Source organism: Saccoglossus kowalevskii, chromosome 5, assembly GCF_978046115.1.
Source record: "Saccoglossus kowalevskii chromosome 5, keSacKowa6.1, whole genome shotgun sequence".
Lineage (NCBI taxonomy): Eukaryota > Metazoa > Hemichordata > Enteropneusta > Harrimaniidae > Saccoglossus > Saccoglossus kowalevskii.
Genome location: NC_140645.1, coordinates 14,123,770 through 14,147,041, shown reverse-complemented (window position 1 = coordinate 14,147,041; position 23,272 = coordinate 14,123,770). Strand labels below are relative to the sequence as shown.

At 36.3% G+C, this 23,272-nt stretch overlaps 1 protein-coding gene across 1 annotated transcript in view; it reads left to right on the top strand.

Annotated features, from left to right (window-relative positions):
* The first annotated feature begins 736 nt into the window (after positions 1 to 736).
* Positions 737 to 23,272, top strand: part of LOC144361222 (allatostatin-A receptor-like) — a 96,336-nt gene continuing 73,800 nt past the window's right edge. The window contains exon 1 of the mRNA XM_085499139.1: positions 737 to 838. The gene's annotated coding sequence lies outside the window, so the exon portion shown is untranslated. The remainder of the gene's footprint in view (positions 839 to 23,272) is intronic.

Here is a 23,272-nt window from a genome sequence, read left to right as displayed (position 1 = left end):
CACTAGGACACGTCGGCGAAAATAATCGTATCTGTATTTGAATAATTTAGGCTCTAATCTGCATCGCACATCTCTCATGTTACTCGTTCAATGCTCAACTTTTTATCGGTAGATTTTAAAAGACGGAAATCCTGGAGGGTAACAACTCATAAGCCAAACCTCAAATTATCTTGACGCACTGGCACGATGTCGTCAATACGTGTGTGTGTGTGTTTAATTGTGTTAATGGCAATATATTACGCACTGTCTTGTAAACATATGTTGATTGCACGATGTCGCATCATTGGCAATTTCATTGTTTTTTAAATATTATTCTGAGAGATAAAATTGCCCTTTTTTTTCAATTTAACCCTAAGGGCACACAACCCGATTCACTAATTGAATACCTCAGTGGATTTTCCGATCATGACTTGTTCAATAATGTTACGTCATATGTAAAAACAAAAGCATGAACATCATCGAAAATGAATTATTCATATTTTGCATATGAAAAATTCACCGCAGAGTTCCTGCGTTTGAATAATTTGCGTCTTTTTAAATATTACATCAACCCTCGACAGCTATTAAATATGTGCATCTAACAAGAGCGTGTAAGGTAAAATGAAACCAAAATCAACTGAAATTGATTCTCATCTTGCTTAGATTGATTGTACAAAGCGCATCGCTAAATTGACGAGACGTTCTTTTTATCTGTTTTTTTTTTCTCTCTCAGTTGCTGCTGGCTAAACACGGGGAATTCAATTTTATGCAGGACCCCCTAAGTTTCCTGAAACTAAAGCTGGTTATGATTGTTGGGTGATTTCAATTCATCGTGGATGCATGTCATACCACTCGTCTGGTAAGTCGTTTGTCAATTATTGATAGATTTTCAAACCAATGTCTGTTGCTAGTCTTATAGTAGTATATATATGCAAAATGGGTCGGGGACAGAATAATATGAACATCACCTTAAAAGCATGCACCTTTTTCCCCCGTAAGGAGTGTACTGCTCTTTCATTGAGCGATAAACGGATAATTCATTTTGCTTGCATCGACATATTCTCTTTATTCGCCGGCGCACCAACGCAATAATAAGACGTGTGACAGTTTTGATCTTTGATAATGAATTAATTGTTAATTATACCTGCGAAGTTAAATGATGAGTCAAATGACATAATGAGTCACAACAGCAATGTCACTTTCTACTGTATTAGAGACATTGACTTTTGTATTATTCAACAGTGTAAATTCGATGTTATCGTTTGTTTGAGCCAACCGCTGTGTTCTGCACTTTTCAGCATTGACTATATATTCCTATTGTATCAAATAACAATATCGCGCTTATTGCATAACGTAATTAGGTAACAATTATGGCGCTCCGTCGTGCAATTGGGAATCAACAACACGTGACTCGTCGACAATGTTAATTTAGAGGTTTGCTTAGCTCTAAACATGTATACAAAACAGATGTGTTTTTCATTTACATTCGCGTGTCCTCTACTGACAGCGCAAATAGTTAACGCAGTAATGCAGAAACTTCAATGATTCGACATTCGGTGAATGTTGGAATGACATATAAATTATTATTGATTTATTAATTTTTGTTTTTACTTTTACCAATTGAAAATTTAGATTATCCGTATTGTATGAATGTTCTGTTTAATAGAGACAATATTTATATGCATATATTCACTACTTTTTTATCGTTCCCTATAATTGTAGAAACCCCATTGTATGTGTATAGTGATCAGGCAGTAAAGTAATCGATATATATTTTGTATCTGTGTTCTATTGAGAAGCCCCTGGGTCATTCATGATCTGTTTCTTTTGGTATTTCTCGTGACTGCAATTTAAGAAAATATTTTCTCAAGAGAATGAACGTTATTATCATGTAACATGAGTGATAGTCGGCGTTTCCTTACAAATGCGCCACTCAGATCATAGAATAAAAAACAGCAATATGTATACTGTATTGTATATCTATATTGTATTTTATTCATAAAACTATTGTATTAAACAGTCATTCGAATGATTGTGTGTGTTTTTTTTTGTGTGTTCTTTTTTATTTATCTTATTCTAACTGCATTCGATTGGCCCTTTCAATAAAATAAATAATTGTCATTTGCACTCATGAATCACTTCAATGCCCTTTCCAGTTCAGCAGAACTCGAATAACTTCCTATTCCGTGAATGTATATTTTGTGACTTTTAATAAGTAAATACATTTGTTTCAAATCACTTTATGCACTGATATAAAAAAAATATGCTCATAACGATGAAAATAGCATAATCTTTTCTAGTATTTACGGGTAATGTGACTTTTTTGCACGAGTTGACTGCTTGTGTAATTTAACTCAAATCACTCACACATTCCGCACATCCACCCGCACAATTCATTCGTTTATTCATTTCAGGAAACCATTTTATTTATCCTCAATGCAGTCTCCAAACAATTTGTTTGTACAAATATCCGATTGACCGGCTTAAATCATCATAAAACCTAAGATTTTAAGGCATTCTTCGATGGAAATACATTGATGCGGTTGATCAGTTTAGGTTCATGTATTAGGTTTTAAATATGGCAGATTACTTTTCGTCGTGGCGTTAATTGTATTCCCTTTCCTAAAAATAATCCGGAATTGAACACTCATACACTCATGCGTGCAAAAACAGATACATAATCGCTGTTGTATGACGATACTCAGGCTAACGAGCCTAATTTCCGACAAGTCGTTCAATAAAGTATGGTGTTCATTCACCATTTTACTACGTCATAAGTCCACCCTTCTGACTTGTCGAATACAATAGGCATTTGATTGGAACGACGTTTTGTTGAATGTAGAGAAAACCGAACTTCGGCATGTGTCAATCAATCCTATAGAAATAGTGTTGCCAGATGGATAATCTGAGTTTAAGAACTAAATCACTTTTAATAAGGCCACGACAATATATACATGTACTTCACAATTCTTCCCATTTTTAAAATAAATTATCCAATTATCTGCGTGTACATAATTGCCTTATAATTATATATTTTTACAATATTGCAATATGTTGATGATGTTTGCATATACCTGTTTTTATATTCCATAAATCTTGGTTTTATATATAAACATATGTTGTTTTAAGATTTCAAGACAATTGCATTCCAGTTGAAGGTTTAAAGGTATAAACAAGAATTATATCTTCACATATGAATATTTAGACAATGATCCTGTCCATGGCGATTGAATACATCTGAACGCAGTATAGTATTTATATAATGACATATGTAAATTACTCTTTGCTATTTGCATAATGTATGTATGTTATAAGTAACAGTTTATGTAGTATGTGTATGTACAAGTACTTAGTGTGCATTTGCATATAATGTATGTAGTGTATTTTAGGTATCATTGTATTTGAATGTTTCATAGTAGCGCTATACCAGTGGTATATTAATACTCGTTCAATAACATGCCTATAAAATTGTGTATATTAGTTCATGTACGCATGCTCAGAACATGCTTTACATAGAGTAGAAACAACACTCCGAATCAAAATCATTAATCGTATTCCAAGAAATGAATTCGAAGAATACCAAACAATAGTCAACAATATATAATAATAACACAGTTTACAATAAAACAAGAAAACAATAATATTCAAGAATACAAAGAAAAAATCAGTGAAATAGACATAGTGATGTTACAATACATTATGAAATCAGTGAAAGAAATATATGCACGAAGACAAGGCGTGATATGAACATGTGCATATATCGAGCTACATCCTATTGGACCAAGTAATCTATTTGTATACTTATGGACATGATATGCTATTAGCACATGTGAGTGCTGTGTTAATTTCAGCTAATCATCACGAAGTATTCTTCACATACATTCATATATACGCAGAGAGCATATTCTCCTTATGTTCGCGATGTAGACAGGGTATTATTTTCATTGATGCTTACTGCGTGTGTACTCGTAGTGTTATTTTTTATACCTTCTCACGTACTTACGTATTTGCATATATGCTTCTTATCTGTTATTTAACTCTTACTGCGCTTAAAATAATTCTTTAACGAGAACACGTGGAAAATCTTCAACTCGCTAGTCGTATAATTACAGAGTATAGCAAAGTAAGTTGTACATATAGCCACTCATGTTAGTATGCTGAAAGTGCCGTTTTTTGTTGTTCATTCCTGAAGACGCTGTTTATATATTTGTGCAGGGGGGATTTGTTCCGCTACTTTGCACTTCACGTTCACTGCAGCGCGTGTGTGTCCCCCTGAGTATACGATTAAATGATAGTCAATATAATTGGCTATCTTTTAGATTTTATGTTTTTCGGAGAAATGTCCCCGAATAGTTATTTGTTCCCTTATTCATTCATAGTTTTGCCTTTTACAGCTTTACACAGTTAAATAATTCCTTTGACGATATTTGACCTATGTCATAAAAAATAAAAAATAAACGTTATTCCTAGATTCTGATCACGGTATGAACACCTGTCGTCCGAACTGACGTTTTCCATTTACTCATCTCCCTAGATGTCACGCAGTGTTGATACAGAAGTTTTTAGTACGCCCATCAGCACGTTGAAACAACATTATTATTCACAATCCTCTTTCAGCGAAACGATTGATTTGACTTGTTTGCAAATTAAGGATATGTAAAACATAATATTCCATATCTTTTCTATCGTATCTGATCATCGTATCATAAGGGCATTATGCCATTTGAAAGTGCTATCCGGATATCAACGAGTCTCAGACGAACATGGGCATTTGTAGACTATAACAAAGCTTCTCACAAAGTCGCGTCCATTAGTGTGAAATAATTTTAGGCATTTATGTTCAATTCGTTTATTTAAAGTCAGTTTGAAATACCTAGCCAAAGGCTAATATCACTGACTACTAAAAATTACATCAAACAAAAGCAAAAATTGCAAACATCAAACACAGAGAAAAACCACAGTAAGATTTCACAAATAATCAATTAAATATCTTAAAATGATGGTGACCACAATGACACCATTTGCTTAAAATAATACAAATCTTTGCACTCCTTCATTGGATTAGTAAGCGAGTTCCACATTTTAGGACCATAATAAGACAATGACTCCAGTCCATAGCGTTTTGTCCTTGGTCGTTTTAACTGTAATTGATGAGAATTTCTTAAATTGTACATTACATTTTTCTCCTTGTATAAATCCTACATAAAAGATGGGGAAAGTTTGTTCATACTTTTATAAACTTCAACAAGTATGTCACGATTCCTGGACATCTTTAGTGTTTGTAGTCCAGCACGTTCCAATAAAGTTTGATAGCTGGACTGAAAATCATTGTATACAAATTTCAGAGCTCTCATTTGTATTTACACCAGTAGCTGATATAGTATTGTCATCAGCATAATTATAAAGTGACATATTTGTAGATATTGCAAAAAGGTCATTTACAAAAGTATTAAAAAATACTGGCCCTAAAACAGACCCCTGTGGGACCCCCTTACATAAACTGAGCCAGTCATGCCCAGATAGTTTGACTCTCTGCTTTCTAGATGTAAGATAAGACCAGATGAAAGCACATCCTTCCACTGACATGCCATAGGCTCTCAGCTTGGCAATTATCAGCTGATGGGGAGATACAGTCAAATGCTTTACTAAGGTCCATTAGAATGGCCCCTACTTGTTGCTTGTTTTCTAAAGCAAGCTTCCAGGCTTCCACAAGACGTAAAAGGACATATTGACAGCTATAACCCTTTCTATAGGCTGCAATTAGAATCCCATATATGATCCAGGAAAACTGACATCTTTTTATGAATAATAGTTTCCATCACCTTAGATATAGATAGCAAAATATTTTTTTATAACAAGTCTGTTGTCTTTTTTAAAAAGTGGTACAACCTCAGCTAATTTCGCATTTTCAGGAAAAATACTCTTATCAATGCATTGGTTGAATATGGTGGAAATATGATGGCATATACTGGAAGCACCATGCCTCAACAGCCTTGGCGGTATATTGTCATAACCCGTGGCGTTCCTTGTATTCATATGATTTATTATTTCTTCCACACTCTCAGGTGTTGTGTGACAAAAAGAAAAGTTACACGAGTTCAGATTTCGTTTTTTTATTAATGATACTAGGGTGATCTTTAAAATGTTCTTAACAAAGATTCACACATTTAATGTTTGAAGTATCATGTTCATTGTATAGTAGATCAATGTGGCTACCTATCTGTGACGCAATATTAAAAGTCGTTCATTAAATTGGAAACATCGCAAGGATTTGTTTCAATTTTGTTGTTTGTTTTAATCATTATAGAACCACTATCCTTATTGCCCTTGTCTGTCAAAAAGGGTTTGATAGTTTTCCAAAAGCCATTATTTTTGGGTCCCCCATTACATTTATTTTTAAAATAGTTTTTAATGGCCTGCTTACGTATCGAAGTTGTAAGATTTCTTTGGCGGCGGTAAGCTTCCCAGTTGTCATCAGTTAAGTGCTTCTTATATTTATTATGAAGGCTTCTCCATATATAGCACACTCGTCCATAGTGCAGGTAGAACCTGTAAAATGTTTTAACAATATTATAATTCGTATCAATATTACTATATGACTTTTTATCACGTGCAACCAATCATGCACAGTTGTGAGCTATGTGAATATTTTTACCATAGAAACCAGTATAAGAAATGTCAATTGTGACCATTTTCCATGTAGAAATTCTTATTTCACAATTTTCGGTTTACTGGTATTATGAACTCATTACAAGGAAAGATATGGACAAATTCGGCCTGTACACGTTTCATGACGTCATTCACTTTGTGAAACAAATCTACGTTGACTACAAGTACAATATGACTTGCACCTAAAAACAAGAAAACAAATTACCAGCGTCAAGGCCGCCGCCAACTTTACATATACCTTGCTAAGAGACGAAGAAAAGCAAATTACCTATCACAAATTAATGCTGCTGTCGTCCACCATGTGAATGAGTAACCGTAGCTGAGCAAAAATAAATCGGTACACGAGTTAAGTTACACAAAGAGCATCATTTAGCAATTACCAACCGAAAAGTGGACAAATTTGATTCTGATCAAGTGCGTTTTTCACTTAATGTTTCGAAAAAACTCATTCGCGAACGGATAATGTGTTGACATTGATCCTTGCGTGAGGGGTCTGAGCCTTGGAGGTGAAGGAGAAACTAAGGTGAATCTTTCTCGCTGTACTTATTTCTCATAGTGCACAGTGCCCAACGAAACTTTTTGTTCTGTCTCGAAGCCGGGTACTAGTGTCATTGTAAAATAATATAAGGTCATAGTCTGTTTATTGATTTATGAAACTTGTTCGGTAAAGAACATATGTTGTAATTGATATTTCACATTGATCGGCGTAACAAATATATATATAGACAGAGCCATGAATAAATGCCACTTCTTGTGTTTTTTTTTAAATCGATGTTTATCCTGAGGCGATGAAGGTGCTTGCTAGTTCACTTGTAGACAGTTTAACAATTTCGTTATGAAGAACAACTACGTATGTTGGAATATACATATTTGTATTAAGGTGAAAATGTACAGCCTCGATTCCTCTCTCGTCTCATTGCACCACGACAACCGTAACATAGATGACATTTGCATATGGCAAAAAAAATACGTTGAAAATCTGCCTTGTGTCGTGCCATTTGCACCTGGTAAAACACAATTCAGAGAATAGCACACATTTGTATCATGGTTGATTAATATCTTCTCTGGGTAATTCCTTTTGAGATAATCGAAAAGCATTTTTGTATTGTACAAATTTACACCAAAATAAATAAGCAAACGGAAATGCATGCCATTGGTACGAATTGAACACCATGTACATGTCAACGTTGTTGTTTCAAAAACGTATACCATGTGTTTCTATAATGTACAACGTACTGACTAACAGGTATGACACCCTTGGGAGGCAAACTATTTTGTGAAACTAGCCGTAATCATTTCAACTCGTTGAAACGTTTCCCTCCATCCACGTCTACAAATAGACGCATCGTCAAATATCCCCTGGGCTTCATTTTCCCTCTGTATTTTTGTTGTGCTTTTTGTTACAGGCTTTCGGTCTCCCATAGGTAAAGCGCGAATGCCACAAGGGTCAGTTTCCCGTAATTTGAACGAAATAGTTGGACACGCACTGTAAATGTAATAACCGATCTGTAAAGTCACTTGACATGTTCTGGTGAATTTATGGCATGCATATTTTGAATTCAGTGTATAATTAAATACGTTTGCTTATTACCACCTGGTTTCGTTTTTCAGTAGTAATGCTTTGTTGAGTTGTTTGTTAACTAATGTACAACTGAAAGAATTATAGATGGTTTCTCTTGACATTTTTAGAAGGGGTGCCAATCGGTAAAAAGTTGGTGCCATAAAAATACAATTTCGTTGCAAAATAATTCTTGAGTTTTTGCTAAACTAATCCATTGTATTCGGATTAGTAATGGATCCAGTTGCTTTGGAGATATTTTTTTAGGATTTTGTGCCATTACTAGATAGCGTCATACTCCGATTCCTTAGGTGAACAAACTTATTCAAGATTCAATTTGATCTTTCTTTTCAAAAGATATTAGAAACTTGTTATGTCCGTATGATAAATGTACACAATGGGGTAGAAGTATTAGTGAAGATATGTAATTTGCAGTGTAAGTGTGTAAGTTTGTGCTCTCCGAGTACCTTCTAGTTCCAAACACAACTACGCAGTACATGCACATGCCCTAAAATCCAATATTAAGCGAATACGTGAATAACGACTAGGACTATTTGGTGTTTCTGGAGAGTTTTTTTTTAATCACGTGAAGCAACTTCGAAAAGTAAAAAAATATATTCCATTAAGTCAACACTCTGACTGAGTAGAACGTCTGTATAAACTCGATTAGCAAGTCTCGCAGTTTACTTTAGCGAGTGTAAATTTACACTAAGCTTTTAAAATACCCAAAGAGTGGGCGCAAGTTGTTTTCGAGTGAGGCTGGTAGTCGTTTTACATTGTACAAAAGATGCCGCACTCAGTATGCATTCGTGTGTGTGTGTGTGTGTGTGTTTGTTTTTATTTGGGTTTTTTTTCAAGAGAAGATACCTACGTGCGTGGACTTTGTGTGTCATAAATCATTTAATTTACATGCGAAGCTTTGTTATTGTCAAGACAGCACGATTTCTCGTCAGGCACCACAATGTGTTTGTGTCCGCGGCGCGTGCATTGTCGAATGCTGAACAAAACAGTTCATTCACTGACATTTTGAGAAATTGCTGGACATCTCTCGTTATTTTATAATCTGTTTTAAATGACAATTTATGCGCCAGACTGTCACCGAATTTGTTTGTGCATGAGCAAAATCAATGCGGATTATCACTATTTTTACAATACAAAATGGCCGTCTAATTGATGTATAACGCTATATACACGGAATTGAGATCACGTTTTTAAAACACTTACAGCGAATCGTTAAACGCATTTTTTTTTTTTTTTTTTTTTTTTTTTTCGTTAAACGCATTTGTCAATACTTTATTGTCATAAAAGCGTATAACATGACGAATTAAATTTTCAAACAGGCACTTTGTGATTGTGTATAGTATATCAGTATATTTAAATACAAGCGTGTGTGTAGATCTCTATTTACTGAATTTTGTTGAATTCGTACAATAAGCGAATCAAAACAATTTCAGATCAGTATACCGCTCCACTCTAAGCACCGGTAAAATTATCTTACCGTCTTGCGCAAATAATCGTGTTAATATCCTCTACTCACAGTCTTCTTCTACAATACATTTCATTCGACATAATGACACAATTTTATTCAACTCCGTCGTGACTTTGTGTAAACACCGAGATGATTGTGTAACTAACACCACGAGTGTGTTTTGTCTCATAAGCACCGAAAAGTTCGCTACAGCGTGAAATCAGATGAACCATTATTATCACGATAGCATACATAATATGAATAATTTGCGATTCTTTTTGTCTGAGTTTGTATGAAACTGGCGAGTACGCCTGAAAATAAAAACGTGCGATCGCGATTCTTTCTGCTCACAGTTGCATTGAGTGTTTTCTTATCATTTTTATAAAACAGCACGACGCAGCGTGAAATTGAATGGGTTATATATTGTACCTGTTTCATGAGAATAATGAACACTATAGAATGACATGTACAACAGATAAACAACGCGCTTGGAAATAACACGTGAGATGTGCTAACTGGCAATGTTAACGCAGAAAAAATGTTACACTGTTATCTGAACTGCAAATAGTCTACGAGATTTCGTTGATAGCAGGAAAGCTACACCTTAATTACTCGTATTATTTTCGCACTTCCATCACATTTACTGTTTCGTGGACCTACGTAACAGTGGTATTCATACCAGTTCCCGCGATTTTATAAATGAACACTATGTCAGCGAGATCTCGGCGACCATTTTCGAATCAGGTCCATTACATTGTAAAAGAAAGAATATTGATGGATGTACATCACACTTGTGACGTCATTTCCTGGTCTCGTGTGTCATGCGCAATTAGTGCAGACTAATACAAATGAGCTACGATTCGAAGACAACTACGAAAGCTTCAAGAAAAAATCAACAGTGCGTGTAAAAAGGCGAACGTTTATACTAGTTGAAAGTCTGCACACAACTGCATAATTCTGGTGGAACTAGAAATAAAATAGTCCCAACTCCAATACATACAAACATACACTAATTAAACATTTTTTCTTCAGTTTTCTAATTTTCGAATAAACGTAACATTTATTATTTCCGTAAGTGTACACTAGTGAATAGAACATGTTTCTAGTTGTGTGTAAATGTCAAATTGTGGAACCGGAAGTATTTTGTCGAGCGCGACAGTGATGGATGGTAAATAGCGTAGGAATATGGAAGAGGTTACCAGTACGCCATCAATACAAATGTTAGTGTCAAAACAGAACAGATTATATTAGAAAACACATTTGTTTCATTTGAGCGATACATCATGTCATGAATTAGTATTTGCTCCAGAACGTTTCTATGGAAACCGCGTTCTTGCCTCTAAAATCAGATACCAAGACGAGCTTAGTCCTACATACGTAGAGCTGCGGTTAATACGGCACTCAAAAAAAGTCCTTTGTCAAGGTTATATTGCTTAAAGTAGAATACTACTCGTTTGTGCTTTGACTTGTACTTATATGTGTAACCCTATTTCAAAAAATATATATATTTGTTTTCTAGTGTTATATCTATGACATAATAGGTTCATGGTACTTTGCAGTTATTCCCCGACACTTCGACTTTATTGTAACGTGGTTTAGCAGTTTTTTACGAGTCATTTTATCACTTGTCTATTTAGCTATATCGGTGTGTGTATAAATAAAAAATCCTTTTTCTTGTGTTCCTTACTAGCTTCAACCATTTGAATAGAACACATAAGGGTCAAATTTAATATAGAGTTTAAGTAAGCATGTGTTTTCATCAAATGAATAAACTGTTATTACTCTAAGTTGACGTGTTGTATGATGCAATTACGTACATACAGCCTAAATCACTGTGTCTTGTATCATATGGGTATAACTGTTTGAACAATAAATGCATAAGTTGTTTATTTATTTGTTTATTTATTTATTTGTTTATTTATTTATAAAACTATTTTTCGGATACATTTCCAATCACTTAATTCGGCGTACGTCAACGTTCAAACCGAAATATGATTTTGGTATTTGTTTACATGTCTTGTAAAGTAGGGTCGTTACAACGCAGCTTCGTTGACTTGTTTATCAGTTAAAAGTGACGTCGCACATCTACTAAGGGTAATAAGAAAAATTATTCCAAGAAACCATCTTATTTTCGATGTGCGGCAAATACTAGGGATGACGCGTGGTATTGCGCTAAGTAATTTCCATATTGAGCTAAAACGAGGGAGTCGTCATCTGCGCATGCGGGAGACGGTCATATCGTGTCGTTGATTACAAACAAGCGTCTACCCATGAGACTTTGCGAGTTTGGCGTGCGTTGTTAGAACCCAATTCCCGCGCGTGCGCAGGTGGCGACCCGTCCGCTTTAATATCAATTCTGCATCGAGCTATATCCGACGTTATCTACGGTATTAGCCGCGAATAACCTTTTATCGTATGAGAAACTCAATCAGCGAAAACATCACTCAAGTAAACAATACGTTCCGTTTCAAAATGAACAAGACGTCATATCGCTTACATACGTACGGTAAATGCCAAATCATCAACACTGGCAGGGTTGTGGCAAATGGAGCTCTTCATTCGATGTTGCGCACTGTGTGCCATTGACCCCGAGTCAAAAAAACATTACCGAAGTCAACATACTTCAAGGGGGTAAAAAAAAAATATCGGTCAAGTACCACAGGATATTACTGCACCTAAAACAGTGAGGCACCGCGGATATCGCCGTTACTTATTGTAAATACCATCGCTTGTATTCACATCCCATTCTGTATTTAATGATTTTCAACATTTTCATTATTTCAAACCATCTTCTAAATCATTTTCTTCGACACGAAACCATAAAACTGGAGATATTTATTTAATTAGGTGTCTTGGGAGAAATATGAAAAATTGAAGTGGATATTTTGTTTTCATCGCCCTCTATTCATATGCAATATAGTACGAATATGAAAAGGTCTACTCGTTTTACATACAAATTATATTAAATTAGTGAATCCGGTAATTGGAGGCATGTTGTCCAAATAAATTCGCAATCACGTTACACCGTGTCCTACAAGCCCCAACTGTATTCATTTGCCAATTGCATTCATTTGTAATTGTTGTCGTTTGTCGAGCCATCGACTCGATCAACATGAATACGATATCTGATTGTAGGGCGACAATCTTATGGGACCGACTTCGAAAAGTTCGACGATCTGTATTTCCAAATTGCGTGCAGTGACAACGATCTTCCCCGTCATCGATTGCTTTTGACAGTGGTTGAAATGACACATGATATTCTCTTGGAGCGTAGTAGGAAACGTTCAGGGAGTGAAATCTCTAATTACATCAAATTATCAGGCTCTCGACACTTCTTCAATATCGATACAAACTCATTAAAAAGTCACGTAATTGTGTGCTACATAGATCAAGTCCGACATGAAACGTACATACTGTTGTGGATTTCCTTTTAATAATTGACCTAGCACTTTCATTCTTTCATTCTTGTAAGTGCAGTCATGTTATGTTGTCATACTATTCTCTCACAAGCGTGTTCCACGCTTTTGTGTTGTATCCGAGAAAATAATTCAGAATCGGGTTTTAATATCCGGCGGCAAAGTTAACCAATATCCGTTTAGTATTGAGTTGGAGGATGATCTTTGGATAAATTCGATGTTTTTCATTTACTAAAGTGAAAATTAAGACAGCCAGAAGTAATTTTTTGCAATTCTAAGATCCGTGTTATTTTTTTTTATAATTACAGTTAGGCAAACGCGAATAAATAGTATGAATAGCTAGCTACTAGTTTTATTGTCGACTATGTTTTGTTGAAGGCCTTTAATGTGTCGGTTGCTTATCAATAAATGATACTTCGGTATACGTCACAGTAAATCCTTCCATACATTGCTGTTTGTAACTACTGCTTTGGGTGCGCCCTTAGTTCGCTGAAGAACGTACTATACAATGTTCGAGGTGGCACAGACGCAGTAGCAGCGGGAGTGAAACCCCCATTCTATGCATTATGCATGACTGTACGGGAAACTACCCGTATATACTCATCTTATATACTTCTTATATACTACACATATTTCTTAATTACATCTTTTTTAGAAGAAAGCTGACGTGTAGCGACGCGCGTGTACCGATCTTAAAGATTGCGACTTGTTAATGTCGTTCCTGCTAATAAGCCAAATGCGTGGTCGCATATCGCAATGCTACTACGTTAACCGGTGAACGCGAATTATCTTGTTAAAAACAACTGAACAACCAATTCTAGATTTTCCACTAAAAACCGAATACCACAATCGCTTGGATTTATTTATGCTTGGAAAACTAATATTCTTAAAAAGAAAAATTGTCGTCATCTGTTTGAGTTATCAGGCACCGAAAACATCCTTCTTTCCATGGCAACAACATCCAAGATTGGTACTTGTCTTCATAGGAAAACTCTTCGGAAAATGTCATAAGAATACAAAGTGTTGAGTTATAAAAAAATTATTCCGAAATATTTGTTTCCATAGCAACCATATTCGCGTCTTCGCCATTGTACTTGTTTTCAAGACCAAGCCTTTTTAAACATCCCTTGTGAATCCATTTAATTTTTCTGAAATTGTTGTTTTCCTGTCAACATCTATACCGACATTTAATTGATTGATACAAACAAAAAAACGCCAGTTCTAGACACACGTGTGTAAATATTGCTGAGTTGGGGGACATTGAATCTTTGACGTCATATGTAGCTGAAGAAAATCTTACTTTTTTTTCTTGCGATTGTACATGAAAAATAAAACACAATGACAATGTTTTAGCTTCATTAACGGAAACCAGACGGACGGCCTGGCGGGTATGCAAGTCAATTTCATAAAGATTTAGAGCAATACACTCCAACACACAATTGATATCAAGATAATACCTTCCCACAGCTATTCTACGAATCCGCAAAATATATATATTACAAATACTATATAATAATTTGTTTTTGTGCTTTGAAGATGCCGTCTTCATTGCCCTGAGAAAAGTAATTGCGCAACCTTGTGCTACACGTATAAAACGACACAGCAGTGAATAGAAAGTAAATTACTCATTCATTCATTCTGCCAAAAGCATACACGCACACACTAACACACACTCTCTCTCCCTCCTTTGCGATGTGTCTCTTGTACAATTTGCGTGTGATTTGTACACTTTAAATGATGAAATTTAAAAAAACGTTTGATCATCATGAGTTTTTCAACTGTCCTATGATAATAATCATTATTATGGTTAGGTTTCTCTTCACTTCAGTTTCCAGACCATTGAGCTATTGTAGTTTGCTTTTGTGAGTAAAATCATTTTAAACAAGGCATGAGATTAGGGTGTTCGTGACTTTGCTATCCACACTGATGAGCCGTTCATATGATAGAGACATTAATTAAAACAAAATTTAACCACCCGTATTCACCGCAAAGCAGTCGTAAATACATGACAAGGTATGATGTCCAACTGCAAATCCAATACAGCGTACATGTCAAAAAAGTTCAATCCCACTATGACAGAATGCGCAATAACGTAAGCGGGACTTGTGTGTTCCTATAACGTCATATGCTTAAGAAGGCGTGATATTTTCTTTAAGGTTGCGTTTAGTGGTATTGTCTGTGATGGCGATTGAATATTGAATGCCGGTGACGGTTTTCAAGGTATGGTGGTCACATGACAGTGCGTGTCATTAGTGATTGCAAATGATTCTACTCAATCTTTGAAAACGTTTTTTTTTTTTTTACTATTTAGAAAAAAGGTTATCGACCAGACACAACTACCTTGTGATTACACCAAGATATAAAAATGTAGTATTGTATCTCTTTAATAACGTTTCGTTTTCAGTTATTGTCATAATGATATAGAATTATCTTGAAAAGCAGACATCATATACATAATATTTCTTCAATGTAATAAAATATAAAAAGTATAATGTGTACATGCCGGCATATATCATGTAAACACGTGCTGTTGTATTTTCGCAGCTTTGAGGTTATATAATGTATATTTCAGCTCATCAGTCATTGGACAATTTATTTTGCGAAAGGTTTTATTTTTTAGGTAATGTCATACCTAGGAAATCACTTTCGCTATTAAACAATGACAGCTTTCATTTTTACATGCCTATAAATTCTACAAATGGTTCAATATTTCCACAAAAGCTGATATCAAATCTTTGGTCAGGGGATAACATGTTTGCTACAGCTGGGCCTCATATCTATGTTTCAGTTGTGGATCACATTTCTGCTTTAGGTTGGGATCACACCTCTGGTTAATTGAGAGACCACATCTTTGCTTCATTTCGGGATCACATCCTTACTTCAGTTTGGGATCGCATTTCTACGTCAGTGGGGATCATATCTCTGCTTCATGTTTGGTTCCATTCCGACTTCAGTTTGGCATCACATCTCTGTTGAATTTGGGCCTCACATATCTGTTTCAGTTGGGAACCACACCTCTAGTTCAGTTGGGGATCACATCTCTGCTTCAGTTTCGGATCATATTTCAGCTTCAATTTGGAATCCCACCCCTAATTGAGTTGGGCGCCACTGCTTCACTTCTGCTTCGGTTGGGAATCACGTATCTGGTTTACGTATTGATCACATCCCTGCTTGAGCTGTGTATCTGCTGCAGTTGTGGATCACATCTCTGGTTCAGTTTGGGATCACATTTCTACTTTAGTTGGGAATCACACCTCTGGTTCAGTTTGGGATCACATTTCTACTTCAGTTTGTGATCACATCTCTGGTTCAGTTTGGGATCACATTTCTACTTCAGTTGGGGATCACATCTCTGCTTAAGTTGAGCCTCACATATCTGCTTTAGTTGGACCTCACATCTCTATATTTCCGTTGGGGATCACATTTCTGCTCCAGTTTGGGATCACATCTCTGGTTCAGTTGAGAACCACATCTCTGCTTCAGTTGGGCCTCATATCACTATTTCAGTTGGGGATTACATCTCTGCTACAGGTGGGGATCATTTCTCTGGTTCAGTTGGGCCTCCCATTTCTGTTATAGTTGGAGATCACATATATGCTTCATTTGAAGATCACATCTCTGCTTTATTTGGAGATCACATCTCTGCTTCAGTTTGGGATCACATCTCTGCTTCAGTTTGGGATCTCATTTCTACTTCAGCAGGGATCATATCTCCGATTCAGTTGGAGCTCATATCTCTGCTTCATTTTTGGTTCCATTTCGACTTTAGTTTGGCATCACATCTCTGCTTAATTTGGGCCTCACATAGCTGTTTCAGTTGGGGATCACACCTCCAGTTTAGTTGGGGGATCACATTTCTGCTACAGTTGAATTCACATCTCTGTTACAGCTTCGTATCATATTTCTGCTTCAATTTGGAATCCCACCTCTGGTTGAGTTGGGCGTCACATCTCTGCTTCAGTTGGGAATTATGTATCTGGTTTAATTGTGGATCACATACCTGCTTCAGCTGTGCATCACATTTCTACTTCAGTTTGGGATCACACCTCTGGTTCAGTTTGGGATCACATTTCTACTTCAGTTGGGAATCACATCTCTGCTTAAGTTGAGCCTCACATATCTGCTTTAGTTGGACCTCACATCTCTATATTTCCGTTGGGGATCACATTTCTGCTCCAGTTTGGGATCACATCTCTGGTTCAGTTGGGAATCACATCTCTGGTTCAGTTGGGCCTCCCATTTATGTTATAGTTGGGGATCACATCTATGCTTCATTTGGATATCACATCTCTGCTTCATTTGGGGATCACGTCTCTGCTTCAGTTCGGGATCTCATTTCTACTTCAGTAGGGATCATATCTCTGATTTTAGTCGAAGATCATATCTCTGCTTCATGTTTGGTTCCATTCCGACTTCAGTTTGGCATCACATCTCTGTTGAATCTGGGCCTTACATAGCTGTTTCAGTGGGGGATCACACCCCCAGTTTAGTTGGCAATCACATCTCTGCTTCAGTTTGGGATCACATCTCTGCTTCAGTTTGGGATCACATCTCTGCTTCAGTTCGTGATCGCATTTCTACTTCTGTGGGGATTATATCTCTGATTCAGTTGGAGCTCATATCTCTGCTTAATTTTTGGTTCCATTTCGACTTTAGTTTGGCATCACATCTCTGCTGAATTTGGGCCTCACATATCTGTTTCAGTTTGGGATCACACCTCCAGTTTAGTTGAGGATTACATCTCTGCTACAGTTGGGATCACATCTCTGCTTAAGTTTCGGATCATATTTCTGCTTCAATTTGGAATCCCACCTCTGATTGATTTGGACGTCACATCTCTGCTTCAGTTGGGAATCACGTATCTGGTTTAATTGTGGACCACATTCGTGTTTCAGCTGTGGATCGCATATCTGGTTCAGTTGGGCCTCATATCACTGTTGCATTAGGGATCGTATATCTGCTGCAGTTAGGGGTCACATCTCTGGTTCAGTTGGGCCTCGCATTTCTGCCTCAGTTGTGGATCACATATCTGCTTCTGTTGGGATTCACATCTCTGCTTCAGTTTTGGTCACATTTCTGCTTCAGTTGGGGTTCACATCTCTGCTTCAGTTTGGGATCAAATCTCTGCTTCAGTTGAGGTTCACATCTCTGCTTCAGTTTTGGATCAAATCTCTGCTTGAGTTTGGGATCACATGATAACATCTGCTTGAGTTTGGGATCATATATCCCTAGTCCAGTTGGGAATCACATCTCTGCTTCAGTTGAGGATAACATCTCTGCTTCAGTTTGTGATCGCATCTCTGATCATATCTCTGTTACCAGTTGGGGTCACATTTCTGCTTCTGCTTTAGTTGGGGATCTCACCCCTGGTTCAGTTAGCATCACATCTCTGCTTCAGTTGGGAATCACATCTCTGTTTCGTTTTGAGTCATATCCCTGCTTTACTTGGGATTTAATTGCTGCTTCAGTTGGGGATCACATCTCTGCTTCAGTTTGGAATCACATCTCCGCTTCAGTTGTAAATCACAACTCTGCTTCAGTCAGAATCACATCACTGCTTCAGTTGGAGATCATATTTCTGTTTCAGTTGAGGATCACATCTCTGGTTCAGTTGGAGATCACATCTTCAGTTTGGAATCTGTCTTCTGCTTCAATTGGATATTATAGAAAGGGATCTAGTTTCAATTTCATCTTTCAGTTTTGAGTTTCATCTCTTTTGAGTTTCATTTTTTGAGTTTCATCTATTTCATTTTATATCAGCTTTGAGTTGGGGTTTTCTTTTTGCTCCTTTTGGATTTATTGACAGTTATTGTATTGTGAATGTTCTATATGCAACATAAATGTTGACATTGAATTGACGAGGGTACGTTGACGTAGACTACAGATTATATATAGTAGTTATATTCTGAATCAACCTCCAGAATGGCTTTCCATGAAAAATACAGCATGGCATTCGATCCCATGAAGGGGCATTTGTATCTAGCCTAGCAACTCGACGTATCAGCTCAATCATCTCTGATTAGGGACCTTTGTACACCATGATAATACGGTTCCTTTCAATGGGTTATCTACCATATGTGCTTAATTATATTTAACATCAAGTTATGACAGTTTATTTCAATCAGTGTTGCATTCTGGGCGTATGAGAGTTAGGTTCTCTTGTTGCTGGGGCAAGCATGTGTGCGATTGTGATCAAATAAGCACAGTGTGACAACCTTTTGGTTATCACCAATATGCAAATGTATGCAGAAATTCTACCAGAACACATTAACGTGTATCAATCCTATAAAAAAATGTTCATTGAAGAAATCAAGCACGATGTATTTGAAAGTTTAAGTTATAAGGAAAAACAAAAATTGCTTAAACGAATGACTGATTATAGAATGAACACCCCTTATTTTTTTATTCTGGTATCCACGCTGGTGTGCGCCTAGCTCGTAGCAACGTGGCATGTCGGTGATCATCGTTGGTTGTATCACTGAAGCACTATTTTATTAATTTGGTATAACCTTATGTTTGTTGTAGTGATACCATTGATTTCATTCATGTCCAAAGAGACATTGATATAATACATACATGAATAAGCAGATCCATCAGATGTTTGTTGCCATTATCTTCTCGCCAGATGTATCACTAATTGTTTATTAATGAGTTTAGGGGGTTATGAGTAATCAACCACTCATGCATGGCATTGACAAGTTGACAAAGTAACACGTGACCTTGACAATATGACACCGTAACACGTAACACTTATGTCATGTAAGCGATGTTAGCTAATGTTACAAAGCATATGCAAAGGACGAAAAACATTTCTATTAGTAGACTTACTCAGAACATATCTAGCTTCCGTCGAGTACGCAAATATAGACAAATCGCATGATCTTTTGAAACTTTGCCAACATTGTTAAAAAAAGGCAAAATGGCATAAGTTGCCAACATTAACTATAAAAAAGTTGCATGTGCAAAGTTCCGCTTTCGTAAGCACGTCTAATTAATCACTCATTATCAGGCAAATCGTATAGCAATTGTCTTACGATTGAACTGACGTATTTTATCTGTTTGTACCCATCGCTGCATAAATATCCCGTGGCAGATGTAACAATCAACTGAAATGGCAGAACCCATCAAATGCTTAATGACATTTAAATTTCTCGCTAGCAAGCCCGCTGAACAAAGTTTCCGTGTTTTGTTTCACTCACCTCTGCACATGCGTAAGTAAGTGTGACGTGTGACGTATTTGAGCAAGCCAAATTAAATTACCATTTCGGTAAAAATTGGTCTCATAACATGACAGTTAGATAGAATGTTGATAAATTGTATGTCTGCTTTGTGTCAGTGACACCCATGTGCATTTACAAATTAACATGTTCGTAAAGAGCGATACCTTTAAACGTCTGGTTTTCAACAAAATGAAAGCGAAACTTAAGTTGAGACCAAACGTAGGTCACGAAACATTCGAGGACAAACGCGGAAAATAGGAGTAACTATATAATCAGTGCCTCGGTATCAATTAAACAGTCCACTCACATGCCATCTATTGCTCGCACAAATATTATATAAATAATGTTTTTGTTGACTGTTCTGTATATCCTTCACGTTACAAAAAACACATTTACGTTATCGTTTTATGTCTAGATGATAAGATATAAATTTGGGGTTTATGACACTTTTTTCGAATATAACTACTACGTCCCCCTCCCCGCTAAAACTGAAGCAAAAGTGATAGATGAGAAGGTGATATTGTGATTTTCTTCATTGATTATTTTTTCCAAAATAGTTTTAGGGGGGAGTTATGTTTCAACCTGCCTAGTTAGAAGTTCACTTAATGACGAACAATGAACAACTAATGCTAAAAGCGTGTTCTCTGTTTGATTGATAGAATTTCCTATTCACGCGGTGATAATACAATTAGAGCTAAGTCAATTACGTGTTTATATTTTAATTAAATTTAATGCAGAATCATATTTGAAAATATTGATATGCTTTTTGATTCAGTATGTTTGACAGTCTTTTTATGCGTACAATGTCAACAACGTTCATATGAAATGACATTTGTCTTCGTTTCAAGGAACAGTTATTTATTTTTTCTTTGCCTTGTTTAAACCTTGAGAATTGGAGAATTTTGTATTACAAGCCTTTCTGCTATCGGTTCAAATGATCAAACCCAGGATGTGTAGCAAATACCACACACAACACCGAATATTAACCACGCATGTCAGCAAATGACATACTTAAAGTATCAATTCACTCAACGAAGTATGTCACATCGTTAGAACCATTTTTATACTATGGTGAATATGTATCGTGACAGCACACACACGCTTTTTTCTAGGCGGAAGCAATTCAATGCGATTATCAGCAATTTGATTTATAATAATGTGTATCGCTAACTGCTTCTCTGTAATCAGTGTCATATATCACTCGTCTTGGGACGTTAAAAATCCAATGAAATACAAATGTGATTTCTTTGATTTGCTTACACATTTTCCATAACACATTTACATCACACTAGAAAAAAATATATATTTAACAGCGACCTTGTTGCATTATTATTTTTTTGGCGATTTGCGTTATGTAATTCCTAGTGAAAGGTGTTTGTAACCCTCTCCCCTCTTCTAGACGACAGGAATACTAACTTCATCACTTCGTACGGTTAAACGCCAATCGTCAACAAAAACGTCAATCTCCATCGCATGCATGAAGTAACGCCTTTAATATTAGATGGTGTTTTTTCATGTATATCCAATGTACGCTGGAGGAGTTTGGAATGAACGTTCTGCCCATTATTCATGCGCGTTATTGAACAGTTCAATATTTTCGTTCTTACGTCGATCTCGTGCGTCATATAATATTTAGAAGTCTAGCAGCACACCACAGTACTTGCATGCTTACATGCCCCCTCCCACTTTTATCTTGCGTTGTATAAGTGTCCTTATCTTAGAGATTATTTATGCTGGAGGGAATTTTTTCTATCTATGAAATTTACATTCGTTATTCTCATGATTATTTTACGTTCGTCGTGGTTGTACGTGTACGTGTGCATCTGTGTCGATATCATAATCCCATCATATTATTATATTATGGATTTGGTACGAAATTTACGTAATTATTTCTAGTGTGTGAATTTTTCAATTTTACGTTTCTCATCAACCGTCAACGTCCGAAATGTTAAAAGAAAATTGTATAAATCATCTTAATAGTCAATTGTCTCGGGTTATGCTACAAACAAGTGTGTTAAAATGGTTTAATACAATGTCTCGACAAGTTTTTAAAAAATGATTACAAAATGATTCCTAATTGTACAAATTTGTGACATTGTCGAGTTTCATCAACGTGGTCTTAGAACGTCATCTTGAGTAGCCTTTGCGGGAGAAGGTTGGTAGTAAAAGTAATAAAAGACTCACAGAGGTTCGTACTACGTATTTCAAGCGTGGTAACAAGTAATCATTGGTGTTCCCAGAAAACAAAATGATTCTCAATTTAGGGAAAGAAAGCAATTAAATATGCATAATTAAACACCGCAGAAACAGATATATACACTGTCTAGTCTGAAATTAGTAAATATCCGATATCAGCCGATATCAGCCGATATTTGCCGATATTTGCCGATATTGCTGAATGGTGCTTTGTGCAATTGTATGCAGACTACATTCGCAGTATGTTTTGATGTTTGTTTTCTTTGATGGGATTTGCCTAAGCTGATCACTTGGCTATGGGTATCTGACGTAACTACATTCACGTAAGGATTCGTAACGCCGACAAATGAAAACAAATCACAGAAAGACACTGGGGGGAAAATCCATTACAAATAATAAATAAGACTTGTTTATTTGTTTCAGTTGTAATTTGTTCCATAGCGATGCCGGCGTCACAATATTGATACGCAATTGAGGCGCCGAGATCTCACTGAGAACGAGCGTCACGTGACCTAAAATAGTGTCCACCATCGCGTCCATTGTTACAAATAGCTTGCTTTTTCTAGATGATTGGAACAGTAGACAGGAAATGAACGCGGGGTGAGTTAAGGGTCACCTCCACTAACGGGCATCAACAACACAAAGGTATGTTGATAGACAGTGTTCCACTCGCAACGACAGATATGGTGATTTTATAATCACGTGATCGAGGTTAGTGGGGTCACGAACTCACCTCGCAAGGTCGTGTTGCCCCTCGAGTGAAATC